The 20,451-nt window shown below is 52.4% G+C and overlaps 1 protein-coding gene across 1 annotated transcript in view; it reads left to right on the forward strand.

The window, feature by feature from the left end:
* The window catches only part of LOC147096194 (E3 ubiquitin-protein ligase TRIM39-like), a 546,064-nt gene that overhangs the window by 148,712 nt on the left and 376,901 nt on the right, over nucleotides 1-20,451 (forward strand). The window lies entirely within an intron of this gene.

Here is a 20,451-nt window from a genome sequence, read left to right on the forward strand (position 1 = left end):
CGTGAATGGATCCGGAAGATACTATTAGATTGGCATTCCATACAGGGACTGAAGGTTGAGGCCAAAAAGGATGACAACGTCACACCTGGATGACTGTCAAAAATGCTAACTGACGCAAAAGAAGTGTTCCGGGAGGGACTAGGAACACTAAAAGGAATAACAGCAACGATTAAAATAGAGGAAAATGCAAGCCCAAAGTTTCTGAAGGCCAGACCAGTGCCTTATGCGATCAGACCAGCGGTTGAAGCAGAGCTGGAAGGGTTGGAACGTTCAGGAGTACTGTCCAAAGTGGACTGGAGCAAGTGGGCTACACCCATCGTTCCTGTAATGAAGAGGTCGTTGAGTAATACGCCTGTGGAACCAAAGAAGGTCCGCATCTGTGGGGATTTTAAGGTGACAGTGAACCCAGTCCTTCACACGATGCAATATTCGCTTCCACGAATTGAGGATATTTTCGCCTCGCTATCTGGAGGTAAACGCTTCACCAAAATTGATCTAGCCCAGGCATACTTGCAAATGGAGATAGAAGAAGCTTCGAAACATTACCATACGATCAACACTCATAAAGGTCTCTATCAATACAACCGGCTGGTGTTTGGAGTAGCCTCAGCTCCGGCTACCTGGCAAAGGACGATGGATCAGGTACTGCAAGGGATTCCAGGGACCCAGTGTTATTTGGACGACATCTTGGTCATGGGCGAAAATGACGGTGATCACCTCGCCAACTTAGAGAAGGTGCTCACCAGATTAAAGGAGTATGGGCTACGAGCTAATCGCCACAAGTGCGAGTTTTTCCAGAAACAGATCTCGTATTGTGGCCACGTCATCGATGAAGAGGGGTTACATAAGTCCCCTGACAAGATTGAGGCAGCAGTCAAGGCTCCAGCACCGGAAAATGTGTCATAGCCGAGGTCGTTCCTCGGGCTGGTAAACTACTACCACAAGTTCTTACCAAATTTGTCTACGATATTACACCCACTGAACACCCTGCTGCAAACAGGGGTACCATGGAAGTGGGATGACGAACATAGACGAACTTTCCAGAAGTGTATAGAATTGATCACATCAAAATAGGTGTTGGCCCATTTCAACCCAGCACTACCAATTCGTTTGGCATGTGATGCATCACCCTATGGTATTGGAGTGGTGCTGTCGCACAAATTCCCAGACGGGTTGGAGAGGCCAGTATCCTTTGCGTCTCGGTCACTAACCTCAGCCGAGCGCAACTACGCCCAGATTGACAGGGAGGCCCTCAGCCAATATGGGGAGTAAAAAAATTCAACCACTATCTGCATGGGCAGAAGTTCACCTTGCTGACTGACCACCAACCACTTGTCTCCATCTTTAATCCTAAGAAGGGCGTTCCAGTGATGACTACACAGCGGTTACAAAGATGGTCCCTGTTTCTAGGGGCGAATCAATATGAAATAGAATATAAAGGCACGAAACAGCATGGGAACGCTGATGGGCTATCGCGCCTGCCGCTGCCTACTGTGGAGGAAGCACCAGCAGTGGACCCTAGCGAGATATTTTATTCGTCAATAATTGAACGATTGCCAGTAACAAACGCGGATATAGAGAAGGAGACCCGCAATGATCCGACGCTGTCACGGGTATATAAATTGACGGTGATGGGATGGCCAACACATGGCGACTCACTGTTGCCAGCATTCTCATCCAGAAGAGAACAGCTGTCAGTATGCCAGGGGACAGTGATGTGTGGATCCAGATTGGTGATTCCACCCAAGTTAAGGGAGAGAGTGCTAAAGGAGCTACATGAAGGTCATCTGGGGGGAGTGAAAATGAAAAGCCTTGCTAGGGCTTATGTGTGGTGGCCGGGAATTGATCAACAAATCGAAGACCTAACTAAGAGCTGCTTAGGATGCCAGAAGGTCCAAAATGCACCACCACATGCCCCTCTACAACGATGGGAGTGGCCCTCCTCTCCATGGCAACGGGTGCATATTGATTTTGCTGGTCCATTCATGGACTCAATGTTCTTAATAGCAGTGGATGCTCATTCAAAGTGGCCTGAGGCGATAAAAATGTCTTCAGCCACTACAGAGAAAATGATTGCAGTCCTACGGACCATATTTGCCAGAAACGGTTTGCCAGAGCAGATTTGCTCCGATAATGGACCACAGTTTTTGTCCGACGAGTTCCAAAAATTTATGAAAAGGAATGGGGTAAGGCATTACACATCCGCCCCGTATCATCCAGCCACAAATGGATTGGCTGAGAGGTTCGTACAAACCTTTAAGAAGGCGATAAAGGCCATGGGCGACAATGAAATTCCACTACAGCATAAGATGGACAATTTCTTATTAGCCTACCGAAACGCGACACATGCAGTTACCAACCATACCCCGGCCATGATGTTCTTTAACCGAAGGTTGAGATCTCGTCTGGTCTTGCTCAGACCAAATGTGCGAAGAAATGTTGAGGACAAACAATTCCAGCACATCAATGAGAAGCCGACAAGGAGCTTCAATGTAGGGCAACCAGTCTTGGCCCGTGACTATCGAACAGAGAAATGGCAACCCGGAACGATATGTACAAGGCAGGGGACATTTATGTACACAGTGGATGTCGGGGAGAACATTTGTGAGACGCCACGTCGATCAGATCTTAGCGTCACAGGAACGCGTCAACCCCATGTCTCGAGTACCTGGGGATGAACCCGATATACCGGTAGCATCTACTTCAGACCCAGTAGCAGTGGAACCCGATGAACTACCCGATGAAAAGGAGTCAGAATCGCCTCTGCACCAAGAACAAGAACCTCCAGAAAGGCGCTATCCCGAAAGGGTCAGGAAGCCGCCCCAAAGACTGAGGGCTAGATTTTCAGTATAGGCAGTTTTGGGGCGCTAACTTTAGCGCCCGCCCGAAGTTAGCGCCCGCCCCAAAGTAGCGCCCCATTGGCGGAAATTCAGTGGCTTCGCCCTAAGAGGTTGGTGGAGCGCTAAAAGAGGCGTTCCACTACTATCTTTAGGCGCTAAGCCGGCGGTCCAGAGGGATAGCGCCCAGGCGGGGCGCAGCACAGGTGCGGTCATTTTTGGACTGACAGCAGACCCCGTGGCGCCGACCAGCTCTTAAAGGGGGAAGGGACGAATTGGTCTGCTGCCACGCCCTGCACACTGCAGCCTTGCAAAGAGGCCTCAACACTGCTGCTCAGCCCCAGGGAGTCATGGCAACGCCAGAGAAGGCCCGTCAGCGTGCCCTGCGCTTCTCAGAGGGTGATCTGGACATAATGGTCACAGCTCTGGAGGTGAGGCGCAAGATCTTGTTCCCAGAGAGTGGGAGGAATCCAACCCACCACGACTACACCAAAGCCTGGAAGCAGATCGCCCAGAGGGTGACGTTCACCGGCGATGCCCCCAGGACCCACAAACAATGTCGTAAAAAATACAACGACCTGACCAGGATTGTCAAGGTGAGTACCCTTTCCAGTCTCCTCCTCATTCTTGCATGTACACCTGACATGATGGGCAAAGGGAGCTGAAAGTCCTATTGGCCAGCCCTCAGCCAGCAGCATTGGGACAGTCATGAGCATCAATTGGCCATTCGGCACTCTACACTCTGGCCAAGCTATTCCACCATGGGAGGCAGTGCACACTACATCAGGGCTTCACTCTGTCCAAGCTATTCCACCATGGGAGGCAGTGCACACTACGTCAGGGCTTCACTCTGGCCAAGCTATTCCACCATGGGAGGCAGTGCACACTACATCAGGGCTTCACTCTGTCCAGGCTATTCCACCATGGGAGGCAGTGCACACTACGTCAGGGCTTCACTCTGGCCAAGCTATTCCACCATGGGAGGCAGTGCACACTACATCAGGGCTACACTGCGCACTTACAGCCCGTCCTTTCTCTTGCAGGCTAAAGTAGCCTTTAATCACCAGGCCCGTGCCAGGGGTGGCCGCGCCAAGCTGCAGAAGCTCACTCGGCTGGAGGAGCGCGTGTGTGTGCTCATGGGAGCCCGTGTGATCGTCCCCACAGCGTGCGGAGTAGCCGACCCTCCACTGCCCGGCAATGGTAAGGACCTCGCCCTTTGGCCCTCTCGCGTCACACTGGCCCATCCGAGCTACCTCCTTTGCCACTGTCCCACCAATGTGCTGAATGCCACCAGTCCTAACTCCCTCGCTGACGCCGTCTCCTCACTCTGAAGCTACTCTTGTGCATTCCTGCTTTCAGCTGGTGACGACCAGGACCCTGAAGCTGCCAGTGACAGCACCTCCGAGCAGGAGGAGGAGGAGGAGCAAGTCGGACCATCGGGGGAACAGTCACGTCCCGCAGGAGAGGAGGAAATGCTTGACACCTCCTCACTGGACGAGTGCCTGGAGGAACTGTCGCAGGGCAATGCAGCTTCTGGGACCAGTGGCGTCCAGCCACCCAGGAGCCGTGCGCGTGGCCCGCGGCCTTCCCCCCAAAGGGGGCAAGGATCAGAGGGGAGTGCTGCTGATCGGCACACTCGCCGCCACCAACGTGGCAAGGGTCCCCTAGTTCGGCCCCCTCCTCCCCAGCGGGAGAGTCGCGACTCCAGTCCGGACACCTTCACCTCGGAGGAGGTGCAGAAGCTGGATAAGATGGCCGAGGATTTGGACCGGCGCCACACGGAGCTCATGAGCGTGGTGGGGCGCATGCCTGAGGCCATCGAGTTGCTGGCGACCAGTGTGCGCGAGTTCGGGGCAGCAACTGCCGCGAGTGGCGGCATGCTGACTGATGCCGTCAAGACCCTGGCGGATGTGATGCGGGCGCACACCAGGACAACAGGGGCACTCACTGCTGCCACACGCGCTGTCTCAGGCAGGCATCGCCAGGGCAGCCGCCGCGCTGGACCATCCCAGCAAGCCGCCCCTCGGCTGATTGTTGCGGATCCTGCAGTGCGGGCCCGGCCGAGTGCCACCGCGCCACAGCACCAGCCAGCGCATCCCAGACGCCAGCTGGCCCACATTGCGCCATCCGTCGCCGCCATTCCCCCACTGGGGCGTCAAGGGCAAGCGGCTGCAGCTGATGGTGGCCAGGCTCAGGTGCGCCACTCAGCAGACGGCCCCTCGAGGCCCAAACGCCGTGTAGGCCGCCCCCCAGCAGCATCTGGCGGAAGGGCATCTGAGCCTCAGGCGCCTTCCCCCAGCCTCGCAGCAGCCACTGGGCAGAGCTTGCGAAGGAGCAGCAGGCCGGGCAGGGGAGGCAAAAGGCTGGGCAAGGTCTCGCCCTCGCGGGCCACTCAGTAGAGGGTGTGGCCAGCTTTCCTTTTATATGGCGGTGGCCATCTTTATTTTGCCCATGGTTGTGTTGCTGGAGGGCTTATTTTTTGCGTTAGGCCGACGTTGACGCCCGGTTTGAAGAAATGTGGAGTGACTCCTCCCCAGTTTGTGGGAGTGAGGCATTTGTTGGGCTTTTTGTGGGGCACGTTTATTGTTTTTGGGGATTCATGTGGGAAGGGCTTTTCATTTTTGTGTAATAAATAATTATCTTTATTCATGCAGTCTCCATGGTTGTTCTTCTTAGTGTTTGTTGGCTTCGCCGGCTGAGGGCTTGCGGAGCGGCTGCATTCATCTTCCCTCATGGCCCCTGGCCATTCCCTGACAGGGGGTTTAGAAGTACCGTGCAATAAGGTGGCGTCGTGCGGCCCTTGGCCCTGGTCGCTCCCTCCTGGGAACGTACTCCTGCTCCTCCTCCTCCTCCTCCTCATGCTCCTCCTGCTCCTCCTCCTGAGGTGCTGGTCCAACGTCAGGTGGTAGTGTCTGAGTCCTGCGGATAGCCAGGTTGTGTAGCATGCAGCAAACCACCACAAATTGGGAGACCCGGTCCGGCGAATACTGGAGAGCTCCTCCCGAGCGATCAAGGCAGCGGAACCGCTGCTTGAGGACCCCAATAGTTTGCTCGATGATGTTGCGGGTGGTTTGATGGCTCTCGTTGTAGGCCTCTTCAGCAGCGGTCCTGGGCGCGCGGAGCGGGGTCATGAGCCAGGTGCACAAAGGATAGCCTTTGTCCCCGAGTAGCCATCCTCTTGGGGGTGGCTGTGCCTGGAACATGTCATGCACAGTACTCTGCCGCAGGATAAAGGCATCGTGGCTGCTGCCTGGGAAGCTGGCATTGACTGCCATGATGCGCTGCTTGTGGTCACACACCAGCTGCACATTCAGAGAATGGTAGCCCTTCCTGTTGCGATACTGCTCGCCATGCTCCAGAGGGGCCCGCAAAGCCACATGCGTACAGTCAATGGTGCCCTGCACCAAGGGGAATTCCCCGAGTCTGGAAAATCCCAATGCGCGCTGATGCTGGCTCTCCAGGGCCATGGGGAAGGAGATGAATTGGCTTCTCCTTCTGAACAGTGCTTCGGTCACCTGGCGGATGCAGCGATGCGCGCCGTACTGGGAGATGTTTGCTATGTCCCCAGCAGCGTGTTGGAAGGAGCCGGTGGCATAGAAGTTCAATGCCACCGTCACCTTCACTTCCACCGACAGAGACGTCCTGCACCTGAGCTTTGGCCGCAGATCTCGGCGATGCAGGTGGCAGATCTTTGCAATCACCTCCTTTCGGAATCGGATCCTTTTAACACATCGCGCGGCACTCATGTTTAGGTAGGAGCGCTGCTGGCGGTATAGCCTGACTGGGTAAGGCCTACGTGGCCGACGCCTGTAGCCCCCTCTGCCTCTAGCCAGGGCTGCCCCTCTCACAATGCGTCTGCGAGCCCTATGGACATGGAGCTGCAGCTCCGCGTTGGCACCCCATGCAACCCCCATCAAATCCTGGCAAACACTCAAATTTCCAAAAGGCCACTTGCAGCGCTCTGGCCTGAGTCCAAAAATACCTGAGCTCTTGCTGCTTGAAACCAGTTAGCTATCCTCCTTGTTGTGTCTCCAGAAATGCGTTGCACAAGAGTGTTTTCTGAAAAAAGGCTGGCCTTTATACTGGAGAGCACGTCCCCTTTAATTTGCGCCCCCCGGGGCCCGCGCTGGTTGTGTTGCGTTCCTTTTTCCAAACGCTCCGGCCGCCAGCCGCACAATGGGGCGGTCTGACTGAAGTTTGGAATCGGGGCGGCCAAAGGGCGTTGCTCGAGGATGTAACGTCATTTTCTGCGCGCGCATCCGGGCGGGCGCTAAACTTTGCGCCGGCGCTAACGGGCAACTTAATTTGGGCGGGGCGCAAACTGCGCTGCGCACGGGCGCTACACGCATAGCGCCCGAAAATCACTTCTCTTAAGGCGCTAACTGCTGGCGCTAGCAACTGAAAATCTAGCCCTGAATCTTTAAATGGACTTTTGTTGTTTAATGTACATGTTGAAATGTTAATTGTTATTTGAATATTAGGGGTACTACTAATCTAAAAGGGGAGGAATTGTAGTGTATGTGCCTTTAAGTCAGAACTACTTTTACAGCTCCTGTATACTGTAGTACCGGCAGTGACCACACCGGTATATAAGCTTTGCGCATGCCTCTGTACCCCCAGTCTAGAGACTACCCTCCTCCAGTAAAGACCTGTTTATTGTTAATGTACAGCATCCGTGTGATTATTTAATAATAGCATATCCACTGAACCATGGATCCAACAGTCAGTAGGGTGAATTTCTGCCCGTGCTGATAGTGATTGAACTTCTTCACCCCCCACACCAGGCTGAGGGCCTCCCTGTCAATCTGGGCGTAGTTATGCTCGGCTGAGGTTAGCGAGCACGACGCAAAGGCTATTGGCCTCTCTGAACCGTCACGGAATTTGTGTGACAGTACCGCTCCAATGCCATAGGGTGACGCATCACATGCCAACTGAATCGGTAGTGTTGGGTTGTAGTGGGCCAATACTTCTTTTGAAGTGATTAGGCATTTACATTCCTGAAAGGCACGCTTACACTCATCACTCCATTTCCATGTCACTCCAGTTTGCAGCAGGGCGTTCAGTGGGTGCAGAATTGTAGATAAATTCGGCAAGAACTTATGGTAGTAGTTCACCAACCCGAGGAACGACCTCAGTTGCGACACATTTTCCGGTGCTGGAGCCTTGACTACAGCCTCAATCTTGTCCAGCGACTTATGCAACCCTTCCTCATCAATCATGTGGCCACAATACGAGATTTGACTCCTGAAGAACTCGCATTTGGAGCGGTTGGCTCGTAGTCCATATTCCTGTAATCTCGTGAGCACCTGCTCCAGGTTGGCAAGGTGTTCATTGTCATTTTCGCCCGTAACCAGGATGTTGTCCAAATAACACTGGGTCCCCGGGATCCCTTGCAGTACTTGTTCCATTGCCCTCTGCCAAATAGCTGGGGCCGATGCTACCCCGAATACCAGTCGATTGTACTGGTAAAGGCCTTTGTGAGTGTTTATCGTGAGGTATTTTCTAGATGCTTCTTCCACCTCCATTTGTAGATACGCTTGGGCCAGATCAATCTTTGTAAAACGTTTCCCTCCAGATAGTGAGGCGAAAATATCTTCTATCCGCGGAAGTGGATACTGTACTGTGTGCAGGACTGGGTTCACAGTCACCTTGAAGTCCCCACAGATGCGAACCTTCTGTGGCTCCCCAGGCATGCTGCTCAATGCTTTCTTCATTACAGGAACGATGGGTGTGGCCCACTCGCTCCAGTCCACCTTGGACAGCACACCCGAATGCTCCAGACTCTCCAGTTCAGCTTCAACGGCTGGGCGGATCGCGCATGGCACCGGTCTGGCCTTGAAAAATTTTGGGTTTGCGTTATCCTCAATCTTTATGGTTGCCTTTACTCCTTTTAGAGTCCCAAGTCCTTGTTGGAACACCTCTTCCGCGTCAGATAGAATTTGTGACAGACGTCCAGGTGCGACGTCATCATCCTTTTTGTCAGTCACCGTTAGCGCCAGAATGGAATGCCAATCCAATTGTATTTTTCGGATCCATTCACGTCCCAATAATGGTGGTCCTCCATCTCGTAGTATATACATATATAGATTCTGTGTTTCCTTGCCGTTATATTTAACTGGCACCCTTATTTTTCCTCTGGGGTAGACCTTTTGCCCCATGTATGTCTTCAATACAATGGACATGTCCTTCAAGGGTATGTGTGAGAATAGCCGCTCATAGTCTCGTCGATTCATGACAGTTAGGGCTGATCCTGTGTCCAATTCCATCTTTACTGGGGACCCTGCTATCATGAGGGTGACCCAAATGGTTCAGTGATCTTCCTTTGCGATCACGTTGTGTAACTTTAGACAACTTAGTCTCCTGCTCCCGGAGTCCTTATCACTCTCCTGATCTTCCGAACTACTGTCTGTCAGTTTCTTTACTTTCCTGTACTGTTCCTTAGTAGTTCTTGTCATGTTGGTTTTCTTTCCCGACCTGCAGACTCTTGCTATATGTCCCATTTTTCCGCATTGCCTGCATACTTTGTCCTTAAACCAGCAGTCCTTCTGCTCATGGGTTGTTCTGCCGCAGCGATAGCACTTTTCTGCTCCATACGCCATTTCGTTAGCGCTGTATTCTTGTGGTTTCTGTTGTATTTCCGCAGCTCCCCGTGCTGCTGCTTCGTAGGATACTGCCTGGCTGAAAGCCTGTTCTAGCATCAGGTCCTTTTTTGAAAGTAGTCATTTCTGGGTTCCTTCACTCTGGAGCCCGCAGACAAACTTATCACAAGGTGTCTGCTAGTCCTGCTCTGAACTGGCAGTGCTTCGATAACTTGCGTAGTTCCGTAAGATAGTCAGCATTGCTCTCATCTTTGTGCTGGTTTCTTTTATGGAACTTGAATCTTTCTGCTATCAGCAGCGGTGTAGGGTTTAGGTGTTCCTGTAAGGTATTAACAATCTCCTCAAAACTTTTCTCCATTGGTTTAGCTGGGGTAATTAAATTCCGCAATAGGCCGTATGTACTCGCGCCCATCAAATTCAATAATACCGACGCCCTCTTTCCATCGGCCACCTCATTTGCCTTGCAGTACACTTCAATTCTTTCCACATACGTGGTCCAGTCTTCGACCTCGTTGTCGAAAGCAGTGATACTGCCACTTTTCGGCATCTTGGGTGATTTAAAATGGCGCCTCCCGCGCTTTTTCTTCTTCCCCCATGGAATAAAATGGCGCCTCCTGCGCTTTTCCTTCTTCCCCAACAGGATAAAATGGCGCCTCCCGCGCTTTTCCTTCTTCCCCTTGCTGCCGTGCTGCTCCTAGCGTTCTACAGGGTAATGGCGGCGACCCGCGGCTTCGGCGCGTCTCGCTTTCCTTCCCCCCCGTTTATTTTCTCTCCGCTGCCCGGTTCTTGAGCACCGACCGCGCCCTGTGCGCTCCAGCCTCTCTCTCTCTTGTTTTCTTTTCCCGGCGACGCTGCGCGGCCCGTTTTGTAGAGCCGCTCGATCGAGCTTGAGCCCGCCGCAGTCCGGAAGGGTCAGCGCACTACCTGCTACCAGCACGATTTGCTGGAACACCTTAACTGGGGAGCCAAGCACAGCTCCCCACAGTCTCTCCCGCAATTCTCCGAACACCAATGAATTCTTTGGGCGGTTGCCCGCGGTCGACGCCCGTTGCTCAGACTACGACCTCCAAGAAACCTCCTCTCAGGGCGAGATCCCCGTGAGATGATGCCACACTGCAGGTGATTTCGAACTTACTCGTCGCCACTGTAAAGTCCGCGCCTCAATAATACACGGACTTCGGGAGAACAGTTTAACAGGTACTTTACTGAACAGGAGGGCAACGTCAGACTGAAATACCGAAGCCGGCTAGGGCCTTTTATACAGGGGTGGTCACTGCCGGTACTGCAGTCTAAAACCAGTTCTTCCCTTAAAGGTACATACACAACAGAGTGGTGGAGTGAGTATAAAAGGCTCGAAGAGACCAGATAGGCCTCAGTATGGCGCGCGAGTCAGCGGGAATCTCGGAGCGGTGGAATGAGTATAAAAGGCTCCAAGAGACCAGGTAAGGCCTCAGTGCGGAGCGCGAGTCGGCAGGAATCTCGGCGCGGTGGAGTGAGTATAAAAGGCTCCAAGAGACCAGATAGGCCTCAGTGCGGAGCACGAGTCGGCAGGAATCTCGGAGCGGTGGAGTGAGTATAAAAGGCTCCAAGAGACCAGGTAGGCCTCAGTGCGGAGCGCGAGTCGGCGGGAATCTGGGAGCGGTGGAGTGAGTATAAAAGGCTCCAAGAGACCAGGTAAGGCCTCAGTGCAGAGCACGAGTCGGCAGGAATCTGGGAGCGGTGGAGTGAGTATAAAAGGCTCCAAAAGACCAGGTAGGCCTCAGTGTGGAGCGCGAGTCGGCGGGAATCTGGGAGCGGTGGAGTGAGTATAAAAGGCTCCAAGAGACCAGGTAAGGCCTCAGTGCGGAGCGCGAGTCGGCGGGAATCTCGGAGCGGTGGAGTGAGTATAAAAGGCTCCAAAAGACCAGGTAGGCCTCAGTGCGGAGCGCGAGTCGGCGGGAATCTGGGAGCGGTGGAGTGAGTATAAAAGGCTCCAAGAGACCAGGTAAGGCCTCAGTGCGGAGCGCGAGTCGGCGGGAATCTCGGAGCGGTGGAGTGAGTATAAAAGGCTCCAGAGACCAGGTAAGGCCTCAGTGTGGAGCGCGAGTCGGCGGGAATCTCGGAGCGGTGGAGTGAGTATAAAAGGCTCCAGAGACCAGGTAAGGCCTCAGTGCGGAGCGCGAGTCGGCGGGAATCTCGGAGCGGTGGAGTGAGTATAAAAGGCTCCAGAGACCAGGTAGGTTTACCAGTCTCCGAACTCGGAACTCAGAGGGAAGGAGAGAAGTAAAAAGAAATCGAAGTGTGACGTCACTAGAAAGCAGTTAAGTGATTGGTTGGTGAGTATTTCTATCTTTTTAAACTTAAACTCCGTGGTTTATAGTTTCTAAGGTGTAATATTCATCATCTAGAATCGGGGCAGAGGGTATTTAAAAGTAATATTAATAAATGTAATTAATTACATAGAATGGGAGAGCAGGTGATGTGTTACTGCTGCATTGCTCACTGGCCCCTGCTCCTCTCACAGATGGACCTAAAGGTGAAGGGTCTCTGCGAGCCAAAGCTCGCAGCCAACCTGGTATATCATGGAACAGCCCACCGGTGTTCCCGCCTTTGCCCCATATTGCTTAATACCTTCGGTTAACAAAAATCTACCATTCTCAGATTTAAAATGAACAATTGATCTGGCATTAATTGCCGTTTGCGGAAGATAGTTCCAAACTTCTACCACCCTTTGTGTGTAGAAGTGTTTCCTAATTTCACTCCTGAACGAACAACAGAAAATACTGGAAACACTCAGCAGGCCAGGCAGCATCTGTGGATAGAGAAACAGATTTAACGTTTCAGGTCTGGGACCCTTCATCAGAACTGGAAAAAGCTGGAGATGTAACAGATATTAAGCAGGTGCAGAGAGAGGGAGATGGGGGGCGGCGGTGGTGGTGGGAGTGGAGGAACGAATTGAAGGAACAGTCTGTCCTAAGGTAAGTCGGGAAAGATAAAATGTTGCAAATGGGGTTGGCAAAATCATACAGCATGAAAAATGGGAGCAGGGGTTATAGTCTAAAATTGTTGAACTCAATGTTGAGTCCAGAAAGCTTAAAATTTGTTAGATCTCCAGCTTTTTCCAGTTCTGATGAAGGGTCCCAGAGCTGAAACGTTAACTCTGTTTCTCTCTCCACGGATGCTGCCTGACCTGCTGAGTGTTCCCAGCATTTTCTGTTGTTATTTCACTCCTGAAAGGTCTGGCTCCAATTTTTAGGCTGTGTCCCCGGTCCCAGATTCCCCAACCAGCGGAAATAGTTTCTCTCTATCTCCCATGCCCTAATATCTCATTATGTTGTTCGGTTTAAAATTGTGTCTGATAATCACTCCTGGAATGTTTTATATAATGTTAAAGCAGCTATATAAATGCAAGTTGTTGTTGTTGTTGTCTGCTCTGTCCACAGTTGCTGCCTGACCTGCTGTGTGTTTCCAGCACTTCCTGCTGTTGTTAGTGATCTGTCCTTGTTGCTTTGTCTGCTGATGCCTCCTGTCTGATAATACGGAAAAATATCTCAAGAGATTGTTGACCGAAATATTTATCCAGAGTGCTTGCTGGACAGGAGTGATCTCTCAGCGTGTATTCAGTATCTGCTGGGCACGTTCTCTGCACTGTGTGAAAGCAAAGCGTCAGAGCAAATACCTGGAACAATTCTGCCATCTGCTGGTAGCACTGAGAAGTGGTTCATTTATTCTACCTCGTTCATGGTGGGTTTGTTCAATGCAATTCTCATTTTGAATAAACTTTGAGTAATCACGGAATCATGCAGCACAGAAGCAGGCCATTCGGCCCATCGTGCCTGTACCGGCTCATTGAAAGAGCTATTCAATCAAGGGCAACGAGGGATGGGCAATAAATGCTGTCCCTGCCAGAGACCCCCATATCCCAAGAATGAATTGAAAAAGGGATAAGGGGACACAGGATCAATATAGTAAAATGCAAGCTGTAGGGGGTGGCATGTGCCCAGTCAGCTCTGCCCCTGGCTGTCTCTGAGTGGTTCGAATCGCTCCCACACCCCTGGGTTCTAGACACCGGACTTAGGTACAGCGGCGATACAGAATTAGAGTAGACAACTGGTTTGGTACAAGAAAACCACTATTTTATTAAAGGCACAACAATATAACAATACTGGAAATTACTAGGATAATTACAGACATATAAAAGTACACTTAGTTGGGAATGGGGAACACATGGCACAACGAGGGAACAATCACATTAATAATCCCCCTACCCTTGTCCCACCCCCAATACCTAACTAGATTGAGCTAAGAAGGGCCAGGGATTTATGCTCAAAAATGGGGTTTCCTTGACAGTTCAAAACCTGTCGATCAAGCTGGTTGCGGTTTTTGGGGTTCGCTTTCTGTGTCCTTTGGGGCCTGCCGTCCCCGAGTAGCCTCAGTCTTGGGAACTGCGAAGGTCCCTCAGTTGGGTTGAGTCCGCTGATGCGATAAGGGCGCGGTTATGGATTTGTCCGGTAAGTCCCCTTTTCTTTTGGTAGAAATAGGGACAGTAAAGTCTTTTGTTGGATACCTTAGGTTGTCAAGTGGAAACCTTGGGTTTTGTTCTTCTTGCGGTGGTTTGGTCGTTGAGGTTCGTTGCAACTGGGCTCGGTTGGTGGCCTTCGGTGTCGGCTCGGTCATGTAAGGCTGCAGTTGCGGCCTAGTTGTCTTCGGTCGAGCCTGCCTTGATCTTGCTGTTTGGCTCTATTCCTCACCATGTCCCGATGGCTGGCTCTCTTCTGCGGCGCGTTTGGCCCCCGGTGTTATGGTGGGCGTCCTCGGTGTCAGCGCGGGACAAGAAGAGAAGAAGAGCGAGATTGGCTACCGGTGGGCCTACAATTATACTGGTTCTTCACCCCTTATCTGCGCGCCAAATCAGGTCGAGTTCTTTGTTTAATTTTGGCGTGCTCGTCTAAGGTGATTACAGTCATTCACCTTAACTGCTTTTGGGGCGGTTGTTTCCTTACTTAATGGCTTCAATGTCCTGACTGTTTGTCATTTATGAAGTTTAATTGGTTTTTCCTGGATTGGTAGCTACTTTGAGCTGTTACCGATTATTTATGCAGAAAGTTAATGGCCTCAAGATTAGGTCTATCCTGAGTCGATCTGTTTCAAGATGAAGAATGCATATTCTGTGTTTATCTAGCTGTCTGGCTTAAGAAATGACAAAGTCTTTCACAGGTCCATGCATGCCAGGTTTCTCTTCAAAGCTTTGAATGGACGTGATTTTGCAGGGCCTTGCTTTTTAAAATCCTGCAGGCTTCTGTCACTTTTGGGGAATGTGAGAATTTTGAGAACCCTACAAGCTCGTGACTGAAAATAGAAAGTTTTTCTCCACACTAAGAGTGATTAACACTTGGAATGGGCTCCTCGATATAGTGGAAGCAGAAACACTGAAATTATCTAATAGAAACTGGAAAGCTGCAATGATGGGGGAACAGTGGAGTCCTCCTGGATGGATCAAGTAAGATGGGCCGAATGCCCGTCCTGATCCTTAAATATCCTGTGAAGTCGCCCAAGGTGCACTGACGGGTTAGGAAGAGCAAGTGTGCCCACCTGTTGGCGAATCATCAGTACGGCACAGAACATTTCTACAACAAAAAAGCATAAATACTGCAGATGCTGGAAAGCTGAACCGAAGACAGAAAATGCTGGAGATGCTCAGCAGGTCAGGCAACAGGCAACAGACAAGTTGATGTTTCGGGCAAGATAAAAACAGGTGGGCACCATGGGTGCAGGCCACCTCGCCAGCACAGTGTCCCGACTGGGAGGATCCCCATCCCAAGTACCTCTCCCTCCCTCTGTCTCCAGAATCACTGGCACATCCATCCTATATTGCTAGCAGCTCCTACCGGAGAGAAAGTGGGAGATATAGTTAAAGATTGAAGTCAATATTAAGGCTAGAGGGCTGTAAAGTGCCTCGGAGACACACCAAGTAGCTACAGGCCTGTCCGTTTAACGTCAGTTGTGAGAAAGCTACTAGATTCTGTCATTAAGGATCGAGTGACTGAGCACTTGAACAAATCTGAGCTGATCAGGGAGAGCCAGGATGGCTTGTCATGTCTGACTAATCTTGTTGAATTGTTTGTGAAGATCACTAATAAGATAGACAAAGGGATGTCTGTGGGTGTTATCTATATGGATTTTCAGAAGGCATTCGATAAAGTTCCACACTAAAGATTATTGGTAAAAATGAGAGTGTACAGAATTGGAGGTAGCCTCTTGACTTGGGTTGGAAATTGTTGGGAGGTCGGACACAGGGAGTGGGGATAAAGGGGAGGTACTCAGATTGGCAGTATTATGTCCGTGTATAATTGAGACACGGATTGCAGGAGTTGATTATAACAAGTCTTTACTGAATGGAGACAACCTGGAAACTGAAACTACAGAAGCCTGCTAGGGCCTTTTATACAGGGGTGGTCACTGCCGGTACTGCAGTCTGAGACCAGTTATTCCCTTAAAGGTACATACACAACAATTCCTCCCCTTTTAGATAAACAGTACATAACATTCATTTAACAACTAAATAATAACTAATTACAATTACAATTACGGTTGCTAGATACATTGGTTGAAGTTAAGCAATTATAAGTTCAGTCTTTGAGGAGGCTTCCTGATTCTGTCTGGATAACGCCTCTTTGGGATATCAGGTTCTTCTGGCAAGGTTGAGTCGGGATCAATGTCGTTGTTTGGTTCGCCTGCTTCCAATATCACCGATTCTGCGGTAGATGCAATTGGTACTTTGGTTTTGTGGTAAACCACTGTTTGTATTCCTGTTTGTCCTGTTTGTATTCCACTGTGTACATGCCTGGACATGCCTCGGCTGACGCCTCCCACAGGTCCTAGTATAAAGGTGACTGCTCCCCAGCCCTTAGTATCATGGACCGGTCGACCACGCGAGGCAGACCTCCATTCTGTTGTTAATAAAAGCCTTTAGTTACTCTTCTAACTCTCAGTCTTTTATGAGTAATTGATAGCGCATCAATTTTATTAAAAACATTTTTATAATGGAGAAGATCCTCACACCAGCATGCCTGGACTTAGATCATCGGGAGGCGGACTCATCCACCAAGTTTACTCACTGGCGTAAGTGTTTCGAAAAATTCCTGACCGCCTCCGAAGCAATCAAATCGGACGAGGACAAACTGGATGTCCTGACCTCCAAAGTGAACCACCGAGTGTACTCGGTCATCCAAGACGCGACCTCGTACGCGGACGCTATCAAGCTCCTCAAGGACCAGTACACGCGCCCAGTGAACGAAGTGTACGCCAGGCACCTCCTGGGGAGTCGTAAACAACAACCTGGGGAATCGACCGTGGAATACCTTCAGGCACTGTCTGTGCTTGGCCGGGCCTGTGGTTGTAAGGATGTAAAGGCCGCCGTGTACACAGAGGAACTTATCCGGGACGCTTTTGTAGCGGGCCACAGATCCAATTACACCTGACAGCGACTGTTGGAGCAGAGTAACCTCGACCTCAACAAGGCCTCTGAACTCGCACTATCGTTGGATGCAGCCTACCAGGGCATGGATGCCTACTCCTCTGCACCGTGGACGCCGCGGGGAATGACAGCCTGGGACACGGTAGGACCGCCTCATAGCGCCGTGCCACCCCAGCCACACCCCAACAACGGCCCAACTACTGCAGCAGTGTCCCAAGGCCAGACAGCAGTGCCCCAAGGCCAGAAATGCTACTTCTGTGGCCAGGCAAAACACCCCAGAGCGCGCTGCCCGGCGAAAAACGCGATCTGCTCGGGCTGCGGGAAGAAGGGACACTACGCTAGCGTCTGCAGGGCCAAAGCCACCCCGAACCCCAGCAGCGCCGCGTGTGGGCCATGCGGGCCGCCATCTTGGACCTCCCCGGCCATGTGCGAATCACCGGTACAGCAGCCACTTTGGACGCCTCCAGCCACATGGGGATCATGGACGCCGCCATCTTGGACGACAGCCGGGACGCAGCAGGCCCCCGACACCACCTCATCTGATACCCGCAGCGACACACCGACCCCTACGCTGGCATCCGTTACACTGGACCAAGCGAGACCGCACCAACTGGCCAGTTCCACAATGGACATTAAGGTAAATGGTCACGATACAATCTGCCTTTTTGACTCTGGGAGCACAGAGAGCTTCATCCACCCCGACACGGTGCGGCGTTGCTCTCTCCCAGTCCTGCCTGCGCAACAGCGGATTTCTATGGCCTCCGAGTCCCAGTCGGCGGACATCGGCGGCTACTGCGTGGTGACACTCGTAGTAGACGGGACCGTGTACGACCATTTTAAACTTCTGGTCCTGCCTGACCTCTGCGCTGCCGTCCTGCTGGGGTTAGATTTTCAGTGCCACCTTAAAAGTGTTACGATGGCGTACGGTGGACCCCTACCCCCACTCACAGTCCGCAGCCAGCAGCTTCCAAACTGCCCGCCGCGCACCAGGTGCAACCTCTCCACACTCAGAGTCACCCCCCCCCAACTGTTTGCTAACCTCACCCCCGACTGTAAGCCCATCGCCACAAAGAGCAGGCGATACAGTGCCGGGGACAGGGTTTTCATTAAAACCGAAGTGGAGCGGCTCCTGAAAGAAGGGATTATTGAGGGCAGCACCAGCCCCTGGCGAGCCCAGGTTGTGGTCGTTAAGACCGGCGAGAAGCAGCGCCTGGTCATCGACTACAGCCAGACAATAAATCGCTACACCCTGCTGGACGCCTACCCACTCCCCCGTATAGCTGATATGGTCAACCAGATCGCGCAGTACCGCGTCTTCTCGACCATTGACCTGAAATCAGCGTACCACCAGCTCCCCATCCGCCCTGAGGACCGCCAGTACACTGCCTTTGAGGCAAACGGCCGCCTCTATCACTTCCTTAGGGTTCCCTTTGGCGTCACCAACGGGGTCTCCGTCTTCCAAAGGGAGATGGACCGGATGGTAGATCAAAATGCGTTGCAGGCCACTTTCCCATATCTGGACAATGTGACCATCTGCGGCCGTGACTTGCAGGACCATGACGCAAACCTCGAAAAATTCCTCCGCACCGCCCAACTCCTAAACCTGACATATAACAAGGAGAAGTGCATATTCCGCACAAACCGCCTCGCCATCCTTGGCTGTGTTGTGGAACACGGAGTCATCGGCCCCGACCCCGACCGGATGCGTCCCCTTATGGAACTTCCACTGCCCCACTGCCTCAAGGCCCTGAAGAGGTGCCTAGGGTTTTTCTCCTATTACGCCCAGTGGGTCCCCTACTATGCGGACAAGGCCCGTCCGCTGATCAAGTCCACCTCTTTTCCCTTGGCGGCAGAGGCCCGCTTAGCCTTCCACCGTATCAAGGAGGACATTGCCAAAGCCACCATGCACGCAGTGGACGAATCCATCCCCTTCCAGGTGGAAAGCGACGCGTCTGACTTTGCCCTGGCCGCTACCCTCAATCAGGCGGGGAGACCCGTGGCCTTCTTTTCACGAACCCTCCAAGGCCCGGAGACCAGACACTCCGCTGTTGAGAAGGAGGCCCAGGCGATTGTGGAGGCTGTGCGTCATTGGAGGCACTACCTGGCCGGAAAACGATTTACCCTGCTCACTGACCAGCGTTCAGTTGCTTTTATGTTTAACAACAAGCAGAGGGGCAAAATCAAAAATGACAAGATCTTGAGGTGGAGAATCGAACTTTCCACCTACAACTACGAGATCTTGTACCGGCCCGGGAAGCTAAATGAACCCCCGGATGCGCTATCGCGTGGCACCTGCGCCAGCGCGCAGATCGATAGACTGCGGGCCCTCCACAATGACCTCTGCCACCCGGGGGTCACCAGGTTCTTCCACTTCATCAAGGCCAGCAACCTGCCTTACTCTATTGAGGAGGTCAGGACCATGACCAGGAACTGCCAAGTCTGCGCTGAGTGCAAACCGCACTTTTATAGACCAGACAGGGCCCACCTGATAAAAGCCACTCGCCCCTTCGAGCGCCTGAGCGTCGATTTTAAAGGGCCTCTCCCCTCCTCCGACCGCAATGTGTACTTCCTCAATATTATTGATGAGTACTCCCGTTTCCCGTTCGCCTTCCCCTGCCCGGACATGACCAGTGCCACGGTCATTAAATGTCTGAACAACCTCTTCACCCTGTTCGGCTTCCCCAGCTATATCCATAGCGACCGGGGCTCATCGTTTATGAGCGACGAACTCCGTCAGTACCTGCTAACTAGGGGTATTGCCACAAGCAGGACCACCAGTTACAACCCCCGGGGGAACGGACAGGTGGAAAGAGAAAATGCGACAGTTTGGAAGGCCGTCCTGCTAGCCTTAAAGTCTAGGGGCCTTCCAACCTCCCGCTGGCAGGATGTGCTCCCCGATGCACTCCACTCTATTCGGTCACTGCTCTGCACTGCCACTAACGCCACCCCTCATGAGAAAATGTTTGTCTTCCCAAGGAAGTCCACATCGGGGACATCGCTACCGCCATGGCTGACGTCCCCAGGGCCGGTCCTACTGAGAAGACACGTGAGGACCCATAAAACGGACCCCCTGGTCGAGAGGGTCGACCTCCTCCACGCCAACCCTCAGTATGCTTACATCGCATACCCGGACGGGCGGGAGGACACAGTCTCCATAAGAGACCTTGCACCCTCGGGGGCCGCAGTAACCCACTACCCACTACCACCCCCCCCCACGATCCGATATCCAGCCCCAGCAGACGGCAGGCCTGGGCCCCGCGACCCGCTCGACATCTACGAGGACGACACGCCTGTGCCACAGCCTACGCTGGACTCGACGCCGGAAACTTCACTACCCCTGCCGTCGCCACGCAGATCACAGCGGCAGACAAGACCTCCGGAGAGACTCCAATACACTAACTTTTAATACACTTCACCCCGCCGGACTCAATTTTAAACAAGGGGTGAATGTGGTAAACCACTGTTTGTATTCCTGTTTGTCCTGTTTGTATTCCACTGTGTACATGCCTGGACATGCCTCGGCTGACTCCTCCCACAGGTCCTAGCATAAAGGTAACTG

This window comes from Somniosus microcephalus, unplaced genomic scaffold, assembly GCF_052327205.1.
Source record: "Somniosus microcephalus isolate GS21.2 unplaced genomic scaffold, FLI_Smic_1.0 unresolved_chr1, whole genome shotgun sequence".
Taxonomy (NCBI): domain Eukaryota; kingdom Metazoa; phylum Chordata; class Chondrichthyes; order Squaliformes; family Somniosidae; genus Somniosus; species Somniosus microcephalus.